The sequence below is a fragment of the Orcinus orca genome, chromosome 3, assembly GCF_937001465.1.
Source record: "Orcinus orca chromosome 3, mOrcOrc1.1, whole genome shotgun sequence".
NCBI classification, from domain to species: Eukaryota; Metazoa; Chordata; class Mammalia; order Artiodactyla; family Delphinidae; genus Orcinus; species Orcinus orca.
In genome coordinates this window covers 133868752-133888672 of record NC_064561.1, presented here as the reverse complement: position 1 = coordinate 133888672, position 19921 = coordinate 133868752, and the positions used below count along the sequence as shown (strand labels likewise).

The 19921-nt window shown below is 36.9% G+C and overlaps 1 protein-coding gene across 4 annotated transcripts in view; it reads left to right on the top strand.

Moving 5' to 3' along the window:
* CWC27 (CWC27 spliceosome associated cyclophilin) overlaps positions 1-19921 on the top strand; it is a 238151-nt gene that overhangs the window by 132094 nt on the left and 86136 nt on the right. The gene's annotated exons all lie outside the window — the stretch shown is intronic.

Sequence of the window (19921 nt, the reverse complement as noted above, 5' to 3'; positions counted from 1 at the left end):
TAAACACATTCACTTAAAACTAATAGTGACCAAAATTAAGTGTATTTTCTTCTCCACAAAAATAATCCCCTGACCTAATTTCCCTGCTACTGTTATTAATGGCACCGCTGTTCTTCTAGTCAGGCAAGTTAAGAAATCTTAGTATCATCTTTGGCTTCTTCCACTTTTTTTTTTTTTTAAGATTTTTTTTTTAATGAATTTATTTTTGGCTGTGTTGGGTCTTCGTTTCTGTATGAGGGCTTTCTCTAGTTGCGGTGAGCGGGGGCCACTCTTCATCGCGGTGCGCCGGCCTCTCGCTGTCGCGGCCTTCTCTTGTTGCGGAGCACAGGCTCCAGACGCACAGGCTTAGTAGCTGTGGTGCGCGGGCTTAGTTGCTCCGCGGCATGTGGGATTTTCCCAGACCAGGGCTCAAACCTGTGTCCCCTGCATTGGCAGGCAGATTCTCAACCACTGCGCCACCAGGGAAGCCCTTCTTCCACTTCTTTACTCATCCCTCATCTCTACTCACCCTTCATCCCTACCCCCATAGGCAACCCTGTACATTTTTTACCTGTCCTTTCAGTTATGTTACCTCATCCATTGCTCTAGGTGTGTCTCTCACTACCTCTTCCTAAAATATTGTCATTAATTCCTAGTTAGTTTCCTTATTCCAGTTAGTCCTACACCTGTGGAGTTAAGACACATGGACCTGAGGTTTAATCCTAGCTTCGTCTCATATGAGTTGTTTTCCTTAGGAAATTTACTTAAACTCTCTGAACCTCAGTTTCTTTATCTTGAAAATAACTTACTTCCCGGGTTAATTCACTTGGATGATATATTGTTCTAGTCTATACTTTATTGGTTTCATGGTTCAAGAACCAGTCAAGCTACCTTAAGTAAAAGGGAGATTTTTGTAAGCACACAGTGGAATCTCATGAATACCCAAAGACAGAAACCGAAGAGAATGTGACCAGAAACTGGAGTTGTTCTCCTTCCAGAGATATGTAATCTCCTTTCCTCTTTGTATCTCTGCTTTTCTTTCTTTCTACATCTGCCCTGTACTCTTCTTTCTATACACAGTCTTCTCTTTTTATTATCCTTTAGAATTCTGTGTTGCACACAGTCTCATAATGACCACCCCAACTCTGAATATGCACATCCTTTTGCCTACCACCAACTGGTTCAGTCTCACCATATTTTCAAGAAAGGAATCTGATTGGCCTATCACATATTTTGACTATCTACACAAGTCATAGCCCCTTGTGAGCATGCATGGCTCACATGCCACCCCGGACTCTAGCTTCTGAGGCTAACAGAAGGAGCAGCAGTTGTGGACAAGAAAGATTCTATTAAAAGTGGATATGGACAAGCTGGTAATGATTGGCATCTATACAAATTTTAGGTAAAGTGCTTAGCATAGTATGCTCAATGAACAGTAGTTATTATTTTTATATACCAAAATAAACTAAAGTTAAGCCCTGATTTTCTGTCTCCCTCCCTCTCTTTCTTAGACACATATATACACATACATATGAAAACACACAAAACTAAAAATCTGTAGTTAGCAACATGGGCCTGGAGCCATCAAATATGAGTTAGAGCTATAAATCTGTTATTTAAGACCTATGTGATTTTGGACAAATTGCTTTCTCTATCCTTCAGTTTCTTCACCTGTAAAATGGGAATGACATTCTATCAGTTGGGAATCTTATGGGTTCAAATAGTTAACCACGCTTATTCTAAAAAGCTTGTATTAGAGCTATAGATAGAACTGATCTCAGGTACAGCTTTATCAGAGCCTAAAATGATATCAAGTAGACCTTGGTTTTCTCTGTGTCTCCATCTTTTGATTCTGCTTTCATATCCCCACCCCAAACCCCATGTACACACGCTTATTTGTGCTATTCAGGCTTTCCCCTTCATGGGTTTGAATAGTCATATCAACTCCTCACATCTTCCCTGATTCTAATCCAATGGATAAAGGATGCTTGCCTTTTTCCCAGAGGTCTCAACATGTGCCCATCCTGAAATGATTAGTGTAGCTGTAGAATTAAAGGCTCTGATTCACCAGTCCTGAGTCACATGCCGTTTCCCAAGGCAGAGATAGAGTCAGCATCCCTAGAGTCACATGGACTCAGGCGTGCAGGGAGGGGTGTGTCCACCACAGTGGTAATACAACTTTCCATGATTGTTCAGATGGTTAAATCAGAGGTAAGCGAAATCCCTTGATCTGTGCCCATCCTGTTCTCTAGAAAACTATATGCAGAGTCCTCAGGATCTGCTATAAAACAGATTTGAAGTCCTTTCTTCCATTATTTCCCCAGATTCCATTTTCTCCCCCAGCTGCCCTCGTGGATCCTTGACCACAGCCCACCCTTTCTTGTCTATGTCATATTGCTTATGCAATTCTATTGCACCATTCTTCCACCATTTTAGTCTATGGAATTTTTGTCCTTCGTGCCCCAACTCAAACACTCCACCTCCTACGAACCTTTCCCAAACTCCCTTAGACTCTAATCAAAATTCCATAAAAGATGTGGTTACTGGTTCACCAGTCTTCATTTCTAGCTCCACACCTCCGACACGTTTCAAAATACATTTCCCTGTATATCTCAGTGAATTTCTTTGATACTTACTATATTCTGCCCTGTATTAATCTTATGTATCAATCTATATCATATATACTGAAGGCTCACAATAAATATTTCTTTCATTGAATTAAACATAATTTCAACTAAATATACATAACTTTTGAAACTTTAAACCATTTATTTTACTCAAGACAATATTTTAATCTTACTTTAATAAGGTATTTTATAAACTCTTGACTCTATATCTTAGATATTTAGCAATGATCTAATAAACCTAATACATAGTCAATTCCTAGTAGTCCACAGGGCTGATATTATTTATATCATATAAACCTTTTTTTCCTAGGCTTGCTCTTTCCTTTATATGCATTAGTATTCTATATTTGATTTTCTGTTTATTAATCCATATTTATTGAGTACCTACTATATTTTAAACATTCGAGGTGCTGAGGAGGAAGCAAAGAACAAAATGATGAAGTATCTGTTCTCATGGAACTTACATTCCAGTTGGGCATGGGGTGAGTTGGGATAGGCAGTAAAAGAAGTAAATATACAATATAATGTTAGGTAATGACAATTCTACTAGTTTTAAGTTGCCAGAAAGTTTGTTTGTTCGATCGTTTGTTTGTTTTTTTAATCTCTGTGTTGTAAGAGTAGTGTTGGAAAAGAAATTATTAGATGGCAGACTTCAAGTAAAAGAAGGAAAAGAGTATATTATACTACTTCCTTCACAGAGTTATCTCACAGAATGTCTTTTCAGTTTCTTTAAATTTCTCACTTTTTAATCTCTCTCTGAGCTGGGATTCACCACCATTTTATATTATGAGCAGTCAGCTTCCTTTGATTTTTTTGCTCTAAAAAGCAAGAGGCATTCCTAAAAACTGTTCTCAAAGAATGGTGTTTTACTCTGTAATATCAGTGTTTATTGGACATTAACCTTTAAGTCACTTCATTCTTTTAAGTACTTAGAATGGTGAATAGAATTCTTTAGATAGTTGATATTACTACCAGCTTAAAATAACATGTAGATATAATGTGTGCATATAATCACAAATATGCATATTTCTAATTCAGACTTAGCAAGTGCTGTATTTTTAAAAACTCAACTCTTCATTGAGTTGATATGTTGTTTGTGATTTTATGGGATAGATTAAAATTTTTAGTTCAATAATAAAAAGATAGCAGCAGTTTTGGAACAGTCATATCATTTAGTACCTGGCAAGTGTTCCACTAAAATAGGGGAAAATTGAAAGAATTTACTTTTTATTGACATAACTGGTTTTAATGTAGGTAAGTGTACTTTACATTATTAAACTCAAAGCTGAATAAATTCCAGGACAGAGACTGTCATATTTATATTGTTCATCTGTTCTGGGTTCTCCACGTGGCCTCTCCCTGCCAAGCATTTTGCACAGTTCTCACGTCGCAGTGTCAACCCTGCCTCCCTGCCCCAACTTTTCACAGATTACCTCATCTTTACTCTTTTCAAAAGACCATCTGATATGACCTTCCTTAAGTTTGCTCCTCTCCACCACAGGATTTGTTTCCCCACATATTTCTCCAGACTGTCTTTTGTCTCAGAACAAGGTGACCCTAATTCTTTTCACGGCTAACCACCCCTCTACCCATTTCCACAGTCTTCAAGAACTTTCTCTTCTCCTTCCTTGCTCTTGTGCAAAAAGTCTCTCCATATCCGCAAACTTTTTTCCCCTTTGTCTCACATCTGCTCATTTCCCCTCTGATCTTTATGATAATGTTTTAACTTTGTTTCTTCTGTGTGCTCCCTTCCAAATTTTGCCTTCCACTATTGACCTAGTTCTGAAAAGAGTAGTCTTAAATCCTGCCTCCTCTTTTTACAACTTCTAATTATTTCTTGGGATCTAGGTTCTTAACTACAAAACTGTACCAAAATTGTCCTTTTCTTTTTTAATTGAAGTATAGTTGATTTACAATATTGTGTTAGTTTCAGGTATACAGCAATGTGGTTCAGTTTATATATATATTTTCCATTATAGCTTATTACAAGATATTGATTATAGTTCCCTGTACTATACTGTAAATCCTTGTTGCTTATCTATTTTATGTGTAATACTTTGAATCTGTTAATCCCACACTCCTAACTTATTCCTCCCTGCCTCCCTTTTCCCTTAGTTAACCATGTTTGTTTTCTGTTTTTGTGAATCTTTTTCTGTTTGTGAGTCTGTTTCTGTTTTTATATTCATTAGTATTATTTTTTAGATTCCACATATAAGTAATATCATATAATATTTGTCTTTTTGTATCTGACATACTTCATTTAGTATAATATTCTCTAGGTCCATCCATGTTGCTGCAAGTGGCAGTATTTCATCCTTTTTTTATGGCTGAGTAATATTCTATTCTGTATGTATACCACATTTTCTTAAGCCAGTTGTCTGTTGATGGGCACTTAGGTTGCTTCCATGTCTTGGCTGTTGTAAATAGTGCTGCTATGAACATTGTGGTGCTCTGCGTTTGTCTTCTGGTATGGTTTTGACTTTGGGAAATATACTCATATTCTATGTATTTTAAAAATTAAATCAAATCAACAAGCAAGGGAAGGAAAAAAAGAACTAAAACTGAGTGTAAACAGAAACAAATAAACCCAACTATATGTCAAATGAATAACATTACACTGATGAGGGAATAAAAGAAAGAGAAAATTAATTCAAACTTTGAACTTAGTATTTTGACTATATTATCTTTGGTCTGGGGGGGGAAATGAGAATAGCAAACAAATCTTGAACTCTTCTTAGTAGGTTTTATTTTTGTTGTGCTATAGACCTACTAATTATAAAAGTATGTTTATGAATGAGAGATTTAGTAAATGAATGCATATGTTGATACTGTAGGGAGCCAGAGTTCTCATTACAGAAGAAAGGAGATAAAAATACAGAATGAAGGAAGATCAGGAAACACTTTGGGGGAGGGAGTGGATTTGCATAAACTCATAATTTCATATATATATGAAATTTCATATATACGTGTATATACATATACACGTATATATGTAATTCCTACTTCCGATTGCTAAAAAAGGCCTAAAAGCAGAGAATCAATAGCAATGAGCATACCTGGCACCCACATATTGGTTTCTAATACTATTTCCCACTGAAAGGAACCAGGGCTCTTTGGAGAAATGGAGTATTCCCAAGCCTGGAACACCTGTTATGCAGGCAAGTGTCAAGAAGTCATAGGAGGCATCTTGAAAGGTCCCTCCCCACTCCCAGGTCAAATGTGGAATAACTTGAGCTGCAGCTAGTTGAGGATATACAACTCAAGAACACAAAGATAAACAACCCAATTTAAAAATAGGCAAGGACTTCCCTGGTGGCACAGTGGTTAAGAATCCGCCTGCCAATGCAGGGGACACGGGTTTGAGCCCTGGTCTGGGAAGATTCCACATGCTGCAGAGCAACTAAGCCCAGGCACCACAACTGCTAAGCCTGCACTCTAGAGCCTCCGAGCCACAACTACTGAGCCCGTGTGCCACAACTACTGAAGCCCGTGTGCCTAGAGCCCGTGCTCCGCAAAAAGAGAAGCCACCGCAATGAGAAGCCTGTGCACCGCAACAAAGAGCAGCCCCCTCTCACAACTAGACGAAAGCTCATGTGCAGCAATGAAGACCCAATGCAGCCAAAAATTAAAAAAATAAATAAATAAAAATAAATAAATAAATAAAAATGGGCAAAACCTTTATCCTAAGAAGATAACACAAGCAGCCAGTAGATGAAAAATGCTCAACATCACTAGGTGTCAGGGAAATGCAAATCAAAACCACAATGAGATACTACTTCACACCCGCTGGGATGGCTATAATTTTTAAGTGAAATGAAGAAAGGGAAGGAGGGAAAGAGGGAGGGAGAAAGGAAGAAGAAGAAGTGTTTGGCAAGGATATGGAAAAATTGGAACTCTCATACATTGCTGGTGGGATTGTAAAATGGTGCAGCCACTGTGGAAAAAATTTAACAGTTCCTCAAAAAGTTAAGCATTGAATTACCGGATGACCCAGCAATCTCATTCCTAGGTATATACCTAAGAGAATTGAAAACAAGCGTTCAAACAAAAACTTGTACACAATTGTTCACAGCAGTATTATTCATAATAGCCAAAAAGTGGAAACAACCCAAACAAAACAACCTAACAAAATGTGGTATATCCATACAATGAAATGTAGTTCAACCATAAAAAGGAGTGAAGTACTGATTCATGCTACAACATGGATAAACCTTGAAAACATTTTGCTACATGAAAGAAGCCAGACACAAAAGGTCACATAGTATATGATTCCATTTACATGGAATGTCAAGAATAGGCAAATCCATAGAGACAAAAAGATTAGTGCTTGCCCAGGGTTGCAGGGAGATGAAAATTGTGACTTATTGTTGAGAGTGTTTCTGCTAACAGGTACCATTTCTTTTTGGGGTGGTGGAAATGCTCTGGTATTATGTAGTGGTGATGGTTGTACATTATTATGATTGTACTAAAAACCACTGACTTATATACACTTACAGGTGGTGAATTTTATGTGAATTTTACCTTAATAAGAAAATGTAAAAAATAGTAATTTAGAACAGGAATGAAATTTAAACTATTAGGAAAAAATTAAAATCTGTGGGTCCATAATGCTATAAATAAATAAATAAATGCTTAGAAGAGAAGGGAAATCTCCTCCTTGTAGTAAGATGCCAACCAGTAGATGTGAAAGGAGTAGTAGAATTGGAAAATTAGTATTTTCATAGTCAAGATTGGTTTGGCCAAAAATTATCAAAGGATACTAAATATAGGGGGAATATTTGATGAAGAGCAGTATATTTTCATGATCTTAAAGTATCTCCCCACTGATTGCTTATTAGTTGCAATATGAAATATATACATTATTTTTCTCTAGAGTAGAGAAATAAGATATCACCTTGACTGGCTCATCAGAATTAACCTCAGCAATGAGGGGCACCACATATCTCCTAACAATACCCTGAGACGGACATGAAGTCCCTTGTATGGCTCTAGCTAGGGATGCATAACCTGAATGCTAATAAGGGAGCATCAGACAAACCCAAACTTGTTTTTTGGGTGTTTTTTTGTTTTGTTTTGTTTTTGTTTTTGGCTGCATTAGGTCTTCGTTGCTGCGCACAGGCTTCCTCTAGTTGCAGCAAGCAGGGGCTACTCTTTGTTGCAGTGCGTGGGCTTCTCATTGCAATGGCTTCTCTTGTTGTGGATCTCGGGCTCTAGGCGCGCAGGCTTCAGTAGTTGTGGCTCGTAGGCTCTAGAGCACAGGCTCAGTAGTTGTGGCACACGGGCTTAGTTGCTCCGCGGCATGTGGGATCTTTCTGGACCAGGGATCAAACCCGTGTCCCCTGCAATGGCAGGCAGATTCTTAACCACTGCGCCACCAGGGAAGTCCACCCAAACTTGTTTATTAAAAAATCAACTGCCCTGTATTCTTCCAAAAATGTCCATATTATAAAATACAAAGAAAGGCTGAGGAGACTCAAGAGACATTGAATTAAATGTAGTACATGATCTTGGACTGGCTCTTGGAACAAAGGAAAAAAATAACACTAAAAAAGGACATTATTGGGGCACTTGACAAACTTGGAATGTCGATGGTATATTAAAGTATTGCATCAACATTATATTTTCTGAATTTGATAACCACGCTTTAGTTACATAAGAGACTACCCTTGTTCTTGTGAATTACAAACTGAAATATTAAGGACTAAAGGGCCATGATGTATGGCAGGTAGGAGGTGTCAGAGCCCTGATTCAACTGATGTATGTTCTTAGCAAATACACACTATGCAAACCATGTTCAGCAGAATATGAACACCTTCAGCTCCTCTGGATATTGACATTTTTCTCCAAAGTGGTTTTACCAACTTATACTCTCAACAGCTAATAGAAGTGTTTCTTAAAGTTCTTAATTTATAAAATTAAAAAGCAACTCATCCATTAAGTTTTTTTGGAAAGTTTACAGACCTCTAAAACCTGCATGTCTGAAAACCACTTCCTTACATGACACTGTTTAGAGGAACATGCTTTATAGAATCTTAAGGCTGGAATCACCACTTCCTTACTTGACACTGTTTAGAAGAACATGCTTTTATAGGATTATAAGGCTGGGATCCTTGGCCTTTAAAAGGCCTAGCTATAAGACGTTTTCGTGAATTCATCTGGATCCAAACTCTTCTATCAACCATCCAGGCATGAAATCTCAGTAACCTTTGATCACTCTTGTCTCTCCCTTACCTTTTCCCCTCATCTCACCCTGATTCCTCACTCTGCCTGTGCCACGTTCAGCCAATCAATAGGGCTTATGTACTCACCCGTTGTGGGATCTCTCATCCGTCCTGTTCTAGTCCTATAGGCTAGTTCAGGTTCTTAACACATCTTTCTTGGCACTGTTATAAGAAACCTGAAGTGGTCTTTTCCTCTAGAATCTCCCAGAAGTAATCCATTCTATATACTCCTACTAGAATGATCTTCTTAATATAATTATTGTATTATTCCTCTGCTCACAAACCTTCCATGGTGTATTACCTAAGTATAAAATCATCTGCCTCTGTTATCCATAATCTTGCTTTCAACTGGTTTACCATCTTATTCCCTATTACCGCCCTATGTTCTATCAGTAGAACATAGATAGTCTGGGGTGGAGCTGAAGAATTTGCATTTCTATCAGTTTTCAGGGGAAGCTGATACTGCAAGTCCAGTCTGGGTACCACACTGATAGGTGATGTAGGTCCTGGCATGGGGTATTACAAATGAGCTGCTCATTGGATATATGTTGAATAGAATTAAATCTCTTTTTTAAAACCTAGAAAAAAGTGATTTTCCAAGGGTCCCAGGGACTAAGCATTCAAATCATAAGAAATGGTTACTTCTTTTGAAAATTTTAAACTTACAGAAAAGTAACAAGAACAGTACAGTGAACCCTTGTACATCTTTCACCTTGATTTGCCTGTAGTTTACATTTTCTTACATTTGCATGTGCTATATGTATGTATATATGTGTGAATGAATAAATGCATGTATACCTAATGTCTTTTTCTTGAACTATTTGATTGTCCCTGCTGCACTATCAATCAGAAGTATGACTTTACAGAATTCTCAGATAGATGTGGGCTTCATTACTCTGATTTGGGGGATGGGCAACCTTTGGGAGCTGGGCAAGTCATTTCTGAGCCTCAGTTTCCTTACCTATAAGATCTGAGTATAATAAACAAACTTGATGTAACATATTAAGTAATATATATAAATTACCAATCACAGACTTCTTAGCATAGCAAGCATTCAGCAAATATGACCATTTTGCAGATTATCAAAGCAGTTATTTACATCTGTAGGTAAATACTTTATTAACAAGTTTGTTAGTATGTTGAGTATAGTGTACTAGATTAAAGCACTTTTAAGGGCGGAAAGTGTATCTTCTACTAATAAAGAAAAAATTGGCAATAGACCTTTTTAAAATAAATGGACAATATAAATATGTATACATATATGCTGTATGATAGCATATAATATATTTAAGGCAAAGTTAGTTATATCTTCATTACAAATAAATCCATAAATTAGGAATCATAGTTTTACATGCATCAAAAAATTGATGAATGCATGTGTTATTTGCTGTCAGAATGTGCTTGGTCAGCCTGTTTTTAGCTTTTATGCTTGTAACAAGTTATGAAAACATTGGCTTTCCACAGTCAACCAAATATTTGTTTTGCCGCTACTTACTCATTACTGTAGACTAAATAATTTTTCTTGCCTTCAGCAGCATAAATATGGTTTTATTCCAAGCTTTGGATACTTCAGCTTTAATTTTATTCCTGGGCATATAATGCCACATGTGTGCTCCTATAATAAAATTGTAAAGGCTTTATCTTCTGTTGTATAGTAAAGGAACTCATTGTACTCAGGTACACAAAAATGATTCCAGAAGAAAAAGATAATGGTTTATCTGCTATAATGAAAGGAGGAAGAAGTGTGCTGGCATGGAACAGAGAAATATAACTCTTCTAAAGAAAAAAGCAGACATTGAAACTCTTAAATGTTTAAAACAGGGCATCCTGTATGCTTTTCAATAAAAACTGGTGATAGCTGTGGTAAAATGTTTCATCAGTATGATTGCACTCCTAGGTCAAAAAAAAGATGGAGACAAGGGGAAAAAATGAAGTTAATGAATAAAACAAATGTTACCCCAGATCATGGCCCTAGATGTGTCTTACTAAGGAAAAATATAAGGATTATATAAAATATATTTATTTTCAATTTATTTTTATAAAGAAATTGAAGAAATTATCAAAATATTCATATGGGACAAAACATTTTATAATTAACATTCAAATAGTGGCAAGCTTATTTTCACAGTCTGCAAAGAAGTTCATTGCATTTCACAGTCTGCATAGAAGTTCATTGCTAAATCTGCCTCAGCTTCTCAACATCCTGTGCTTACCCCTATCTTACCACTTAGAGCAAGGGAGTGTAATTATCTCTATTTACTAGTGTATATCATTGTACAGTGAGTTTCTGAAAAACATGGCCCATCTTGATCATTGTTCATTTATTCAACAAATACTTATTGAGTGTGTACTATGTGCCAGACACTCTTTGGACACTGGATACACCAGGTAACAAAATGAAGACCTCTGGAATCCTTTTAAAATGTATAAATATATCAAATCATCAAAATGTACACCTTAAATATCTTACAATTTTATTTGTTAATTATACCTCAATAAAACTGGGGTGGGGGAGGCAAAAAAAGACCTCTGCCTTAATGGATCTTTCCTTCCACCCATATTTGCAAAGTTGCTGGCATATACATTGTAGATTTCCCTTCACAGTCATAAGATGTCCACACCAACTCTAAGCATTGTATCTTCATAAAATAGCATCCAAGGCAAGAAGGAAAGGTAGATATAAAAGGCATTTCTCATCTTGGACCTTTCTCTTTATGGGAAAGAACATCTTTCCCAGAATCCCCTACCAGACCTTCCTTTGCATATCATTGGCCAAAACTGGATCTACTGGACTACTCTGTCAAAGAGGAGTGGGATTTCTTAACTATAAGCAACTAGAAGAAAACATCTCTCACCACAGCTATGAACTCATCTGCATCTGTGCCATTTGCTTGCCTGTCCCCCTGTAGTTGTTCATACTCCTAGGCCAATTCCTCCACTTGTGCACTAGATCCTGCTGCCTCTTACCTACTTGCAGATGTCACTCCAACAGTTCTTTCTTTCCTACACCCTCTTCACTGGATCATTTACCATCAGCATGAAAATATGCAGTATTTTCTCTATTTAAAAAACAAAAACAAAAAAAACAAAACACCTCTCTTGTCCCCATAGTTCCCTCCAGCTACTTCTCTTTAGCTCTGTTCCTCTTTCCAGAAAAATTCTATGAAAGAATGTACATGCTTGCCATCTCTAATTCCTCTTCTGCCACTCCCTCTTAAATTTACTCATTAGACCTTCATCCTCACAAGTCAACTGCTTAGCCCTTTTCTTAGGTGATCTATCACCAGCATTTTGCACTATTGATCACTTCCCCCTCTTTCAGTCACCTTCTTAGCCTTCAATTTCTTCTCTCTTTTATACTTACTTCTTTGGGGTGTCTTTTAGTCTCATGGATTTAAATATCATCTAAATGCTAATAATTTGCAAAGTGTTTAGTAGGCATCTTAAATTTACCATGTCCCAAATTGAACCCCTGATCTTATCTCCCAAACCTGCTCCTCTTGAAATCTTCCCTATGTCAGTTAATTTTAGAGTCATCCTTGACTTCTCTCATTCTTTTATCCCTCCCATCCTGTTGATCAGTCAATCTAGGATATATAACCTGACCACTTCCACTGTTACCACCCTGGTGAGAGCCACAATCATCTCCCACCTAGATTAGTGCATTTGTCTCTTAACTGATCTCTGTTTCTACCAGTGGCCTCTGAAAGTCTGTTCTCAACATAGTAGCCAGAATGCTCCTTTAAAAGTATAAGTCAGATCTTGTCACTCCTTTTTTTTTTAAAACCTACCAGTGGGTTTCTTAAAAGCCAAGCCTCAGTGTTTGTCTACAAAGGTCTACCTAATCTGTTCCCCCACCTCCTTTATACCTCTCTCATTTCACCTACTTGTAGTTCCCTTTCCTTCACTCTGTTCTAGGCACAGTAGCCTCTTTGCTGATCTGAGTACATGTTTGGCAGGCTCCCTGCCTCAGGGCCATTATACATGCTCATACCCTGTCTGCACTGCAGTTCCTCCAGACTTCCATATGACTCATCCCCTTATCTATCAGGTCTTACCCTCACTGAGGCCTTTTTTGACCACCTCTGCGTGGCACTCCCTTATTGCCCTTCCCTACTTTGTTCTTCTCTGTATTATCACCTTCTGATAGACTATATGTTCTACTTATTTATTGATTTCTGTCTTCCCCACCAGAATTTTTGTCTTTTTTCTTTATTATTATCTCCCTAGTACTTAGAACAATGTTTGGCATGTGGTGGGCATTCAAAAAAAGATATTTGGAAAATAAGCGAGTGAAATGTAAGATGAACTAACTGGCTTAAAACAGTCATGATTTGTCCTCTGATACTAGGCATTCTGTTGCCTAAACCAAATCTGGATTTTGTTAGCAAAAAAGAAGGTAGAAGAATTATTACTTGGGCAATCAACTGTGTCTAACACAAGCCCATACTTGTGAATCACTTAGTGCCTTTTTCCTTTTCTCCTCCCCCTCATTTCTCTCTTATAAGAACCCATGAGGAAGGTAGGACAGGTGGTATTTTGCACAGGAAATTATGGCTCAGATAAGTTAACTGATTTTTCCCCAAGAGCACCAACACACTGGTAGGACCTAAATTGCCTGACAGGAACTGCAGTCCTCTTTCCATAGTGGTAATAGTCAATATCTCGTACAGTATTTTGTGGAGTACTGTGTAATCCTTCATGTGAGCCAAGAGAGCCTTTACCTCCAGAAAAGTGATTATGAATCTACCTTTTTCTTTGCCTATTGTCTCAAAATGGAAAAAACAAGAACACTGAATATTTAATATGAGCCTATTCTTTTCTATATTTTGGATTAAAGTACTTTTGTAATAATTTATACATTAGTTACTGATATCTTACTTACTCTCAGTATGTACGTTTTACATAATGGTATACAGAATATGCTTTGCCATCAGATTCCTCCATATTTTGCCCACATTTCGATTCCCTTCGCTTCCCCACCAGAAATCATCTCTTCCAGCAACTATTCAAGCACGAACCACAGTAAAAACATTCCAAATGCTAAATAAAATTGTTATTTTTAATCAGTCAAGTAAGGTGAGCAGGCGTAATTGTCACCTTTTTCGGTTAAGTAGTAGAGAAAAAGATATTTGTAAACTCTTTCACCTAGAAGGAATTATTTAAAATATTCAGATATGCTGAGATACCAGTACACTAGCTGTGTATATATGCATAGATATATACCATAAATTTGTACATATAATATAATGCATAACATAAAATAAATGCATATAATATCTAAAACTATCTTTTTAAAAAATAATTATTTATTTCTGGCTGTGTTGGGTCTTCGTTGCTGCGAGCAGTCTTTCTCTAGTTGCGGCGAGAGGGGGCTACTCTTTGTTGTGGTGCGCTGGCTTCTCATTGCGGTAGCTTCTCTTGTTGCGGAGCAGGGGCTCTAGGCACACGGGCTCAGTAGTTGTGGCTTGTGGGCTCTAGAGCTCAGGCTCAATAGTTGTGGAGCATGGGCTTAATTACTCCGCGGCATGTGGGATCTTCCTGGACCAGGGTTTGAACTTGTGTCCCCTGCATTGGCAGGCAGATTCTTAACCACTGTGCCACCAGAGAAGTCCTAAAATATCTTGAATGTGATTTAAATGTGTGTCAAATGTCCCTCTTTGGCATTTCAAAATGCATTTCTGAATTTTGTAGCTCGTTTTGGTGGACATCAGGGCCTTTATTTATCATTGCATTGTGGTTAAACATGTTCGGGTTCATAAAACTTGTGAAGAATAGTGTGATGGACATTCAGGTTTACCATTCAGTGAAGAAGACACAGTGACTGCCCTTATGTTCTAACATGAGATTACAGGATGGAACAGATGAAAGCAGTTGGGGTCTCTTGGTCTGGGACTTGAGAATGAATACATCTATGCTGAGTTTAAGAAAGATGCTTGTTGAGACTTCCCTGGCGGTCGAGTGGTTAGAACTCTGAGCTTTCACTGCCAAGGGCCCGGGTTCAATCCCTGGTCAGGGAAGTAAGATCCTGCAAGCCATGTGGTGCAGCCAAAAAAAAAAAAGGTGTTAATTATTGTTTCCATTTGCCCTTACTAGCTTTTACAATTATAAAATTTACCTGTTTGGGGTTTTACTTCTTTCCTGCAGTTAGACAAGAAATTTCTTTTCCCTCTGATTTTTATATTGGCATCATAGGTCTGTGGTTTTTGATTGGCATGATGAGTAGTCAGGCCTCTCAACTGACTAGGACTTAGCATTCTTATCTTTACTATTCTTCTGATGCTTTCCCTGCTGATATAAAAGAACCAAACATAATCTTGCATGAACTAGAACTCAATTCAGTTGCTAGTATGCTTATCTATGTGGCCAGATATTATTTCCTTTAGATTTATATTTTTCATCTTAGTGTTTTTGAGTGCCTTCGTGTACACATTGGCCATTTATTTGAATTTCTTTCTTTGATCCTTTGTTTTCTAAAAACTGAAATCATTTTTTATATCAGGAACCTGTGATAGTCCATTTCAGCCATGTTTTCATATATCATCTTACTGCTACTTCCAAAAAAGGAAACATTCCCTCCAGCCAGCAACTGTTTCACCTTTTTCCTCATCAGTAGGGCTGGCACCAGTTCAAGTTCTGTCAACGTTGTTCCATCAGATAAAGCTGTTGGTAACATAAAGGATGAGAGAAGGTGGTATGTGTGCACCTGATTTAGGCACCAAAGAGCGGGTTAACAGCATTCTCCTTGCTCCCATGTTAGCCTGAGTGCCTGTGCTCTTGCTTGCAGTCTAGTCTAATTTAGCTGTACCTTAGTGCTGAGAGTGACACTTGCCCATGCATGTATCAGCATCTGTCTGATAATAGTTGTCATTTGGATAAGAACTCATGCTTTCTGGTTTTCATTGACAGAATGGTTAATAATTAAGCGTTTGTACAGATCTTTATATAAACATCATTTTTAATAAGCTAAAAGCCTAATCAGAATATAAGCAGTATGTCTGCAATCTGTTATCATCTGTACTGTTTCACTAGTTATTAACAGAACTGGATAAGCTTCACTTTTAGAAAATGTTATGCAGCATGGAAAGTTTCATTTCATCCAACAAAATGATGATCTTCCAGAAAGCAAGAAAAGAAGTGTCAGACAGAGCTATTCCCTATGGGTTTCCTCTCTTTGTGGAAAGAAATCTGGCATTACATGTAAAGTTGTTTTTAGATTCAGGAAAGGACTTTGGAGAGAGCCTTATAAAACATATCACTGTGTCCCAAGGGATAACCCTCATTCTGAACATTACCAGTCAACCATGCTGAATCACATTCTAGTTATATGATCAGTTTAGTCGTGTCAAGTCAGAAAGGATTTAGTTAAAAATCTCCAAACTCTGAATTCTCCCCATTTAGTATGGTCCCTGCCATTCTGCTAAGTGCTCAGGGATGCACAGAGTTTCCAGGCAGTTGCACCACCTCTATGACTTGTTTCATCTTTACCCTGCTGCCCTGGGCCACTCGCGAGTCTCTCAAAATCTTTTTATCCTGTTAGCTTAAGTCTTAAGCTAGAGGCAGGCCTAGACAGTAGGTTAGAGGTTAGAGCAGGGGATTTCAAACTGTAGCCAGGAGTTCACTGGTGGATCATGAAATCAATAGTGTATCTTAATCAACATTTTTAATTTAACAGAACGGCACAGACCAGAAAACATCAGAGTGCATCACAGGTAGTAAGGGTAAATATTGTTTTATGAAATTTTGAAATTTTTTCCTTATGTTTAGTAACAATGTGAAATTGCCTTTTTTGTAGGTAAACAAAACAATAGAATGCCATTAATTTCATATGGTTTAACCTTACATATATAGTTTTATATATTAGCTGTGTATACCAAACCTATATATGTGTGTAGAGTTCAGATGAAAAACTTACTTTCTGTGCTAAGTCATGGTCCAAAAAGTTCAAAATCACTGGGTTAGAATAAATGTCTAATAGCACTGTGCTAAGCCAGGAAAAAAAACCCACAGAATGCTTTTCCCTGGTTCTAAAATAGCTAGCCTCTGCTGGGTAGAATATGACTACTCATGAGATACAGATACTTTATAATTAATAATCATACAGTATTAATAATTAGTAGTCATAATTAAATAGTATTCATAATTAATAGACTTTTCAAGTGCTAACTTTCTTGTACAGATGAACTATAAGATTTAGAGACATTCAGAACAGTGAGAAGTACTGTAATCAAAAAAGTTCCCTGATTGAGGGAGGTGAAATAAAGAAATGGGTCTGACTGGACGAGAGGGCATATTCTTATAACCTGTTTACCTCTGTAACATGAGTTAAGTAGTTTGATAATTTATAGAACCTTGAAGAAACATCGAAGAAGTAACCTGTATAAGGGAGAAATCATGAATGGTACATAATTTTGATGAAATAAGATTAGAAAACAGTGTCACTTTGAAAACCCCTAACTTTAATTTGGTCATGGACCTAATGTTGGGAAGACTTTTGAAATCTCACTTTAGAGCTTATGGTACCTTACAAAACAGCTTTAATTTTACTTAGTGGGTATTTTTTGTTTCTTTTTGAGATTTGATTTTTCTTTTAAGAAATTTGGGAAATGTAGAAATTATAACCTCATGGAAATTTATTATTTTACTTAACAAATAAAAAATTTAAGATTTCTTAAAATGAATGTGAAATCCATGACCTCGGGGATAATTATTTTGGAAACTGTTTTATTGTCTAGATACCTGGAGGTATTTTTAGAGGAAAACATCATTTATCATGTATCAATGAGGGATTAGTGTTTGCATATTTTTCTGAATGAAAAGAATTAGATTTATCTCAAAATATTGCCATATCCTCAAAATAAATCTGTTCTTTGTACATTTCTCTTGCAAATTCCACCTCTTTTACTAAGGTTTCTAGTCCACACCTTTTGTCCTACCGTGACCATTTTAGCCACAATTTTTTCTTTTAGGCTATTTTAACAACCTGCTAACACACTGCCAACAGATCTCTGTTGCTAGTCTCAGATCCTGCCAATACATTCTGTGTGTGGCTTTTCTTAAATACAAACTTGATCGTGTGTCAATCCCCTTCATAAAATTATTTAACGATGTCTCATTTCCTACAGGATAAAATCCTTTGCATTGCCATACAAGGCCCTACGCGGACTAAACTTTGCCTGCCACACTAGTCTCATCTCTCACTATGGATCCTGTGCTTCATACAGGCCAAATTTTTCTGCATACCAACCTATTTCCCACCCCAGCCTCTGTATCACAGCTCCCTCTTCCTGGAATGCTTTTTATATGTAATGGATTTTGCCTCCATACTCAAGTTGTTACTTAAGATCATTTCTCTAAGATGCCTTTCCTGATCTCTCCTTCATCACTAGATCAATGGTTCTTAAACTTTTCTGCACATTAGAATCACCTGGAAATTCCAAAGCTCAGGAAGTGAGACTCAGGGTATTTTTTGAAACTCCCCAGGTATCTGGTCAAGATGGTTTAAATATTCATCCATATCTTCCTATAGTTATTCTATTATTTTGTTTTTACTCTTAATTCCTTAACCCACCTGAAAATTATTTTAATCTGTGATGTGGAGTGAGGATATAAGGTTTGTAGTTTAGCAGGTGAAAGATACAAATTACCAGTTACCAGTGCAGCATGGTATATATTCTCATGGTCTGAGGGACCAAAGGAAAGGCAATTAAATCTAGAAGGCAACATAGCTTTCTAGATACACTAAGCCAAGAGCAAGAGCATCAGTTATTGAGACCGTTAGTCTCCAAAAAAATGTTTTATTACACCTGTAGAATAAAGATTTTTGTTTGTTTATTTTATTTTTAAGTTTTATTGAGATATAGTTCGTATACCATACAATTCACCCATTTAACGTGTGCAGTTCAGTGGTTTTTAGTATATTCATAAATCTCTCCAAACATCACCACAATTTTAGGACATTTTCATCATCTCAAAATGAAGATGTACCCTTTACTATCTCCTGCTACAGCCTCAGCCTCCCCTCCCTCAGCCCTAGGCAACCACTAATCTACTTTCTGTCCCTATAGGCTTCTCTGTTGAAGATATTTCATATGAATGGAATCATATAATATGTGCCTTTTTGTGACTGGCTTCTTTCACTTATCACCATGTGTTCAAGGTTCATCTGTGTTGTAGGATGTATCAAGCATCTCATTCCTCTTTATGGTTAAATAATATTCCATTTTATGGTAATACCCATTTTGTTTATCTCCTTGTTAACTGATGGACATTTTGGTTGTAAAATAAATTGTGAACACTTCCAATATATATTTTAAAAATGTGTTCATGACTCATATGTAGGTACTACTGAATGAATATATTAGGTACTATATATAACATACACAAAAAATAATAGTTTAAAAGATAACAAAATATAAATAGGATTCTTACTTTTTTTTTTTCTCACCTCTCAGTGGGTCATTTGTATTCTAGAAACCTCTCACTTTTACAGATTTTTGAGGCTACTGGTTCAGGTGAGCGAGTCAGCTGAATAAAGGTGTTCTAGACAGAAGATGCAGTGCATGCAAAGGCATGGAAATGAGAGAAAGTATGGCACCTTTTCATGTCTTGCAAGTTGTATGTCTGGGACATAGAATAGAAAGGAATTTTCATGCAGTCATTTTTTACCGTCTCCCTCACTGTAATAATTTAAGGTTTAGTGAAAGAATATCTATATTCTCTTTCTTACATATGTATAAATATGTATATATGTGTATGTGTGTATATATATATATATATATATGAACACCTAAGAAAGAATATTAAATAAAAGTTTTATTCTAATATGTAAGTCTATAGTTTTATTATTACAGTTGACCCTTGAACAACAAGAGTTTGAACTGCACAGGTCCACTTATACATGGATTATTTTCAATAACTGCATCCTACAGTTCTACACGATCTATGATTGGTTGAATCTGTGCAGGTAGAACCACGGATACAGAGGACCGGCTATAAAGTTATACTCGGATTTTGAACAGTTGGGGTGTTGGGACTGCTAACTGCCCACATTGCTCAAGGGTCAAGTGTACTATTTGGCAGTGTATATTAGAC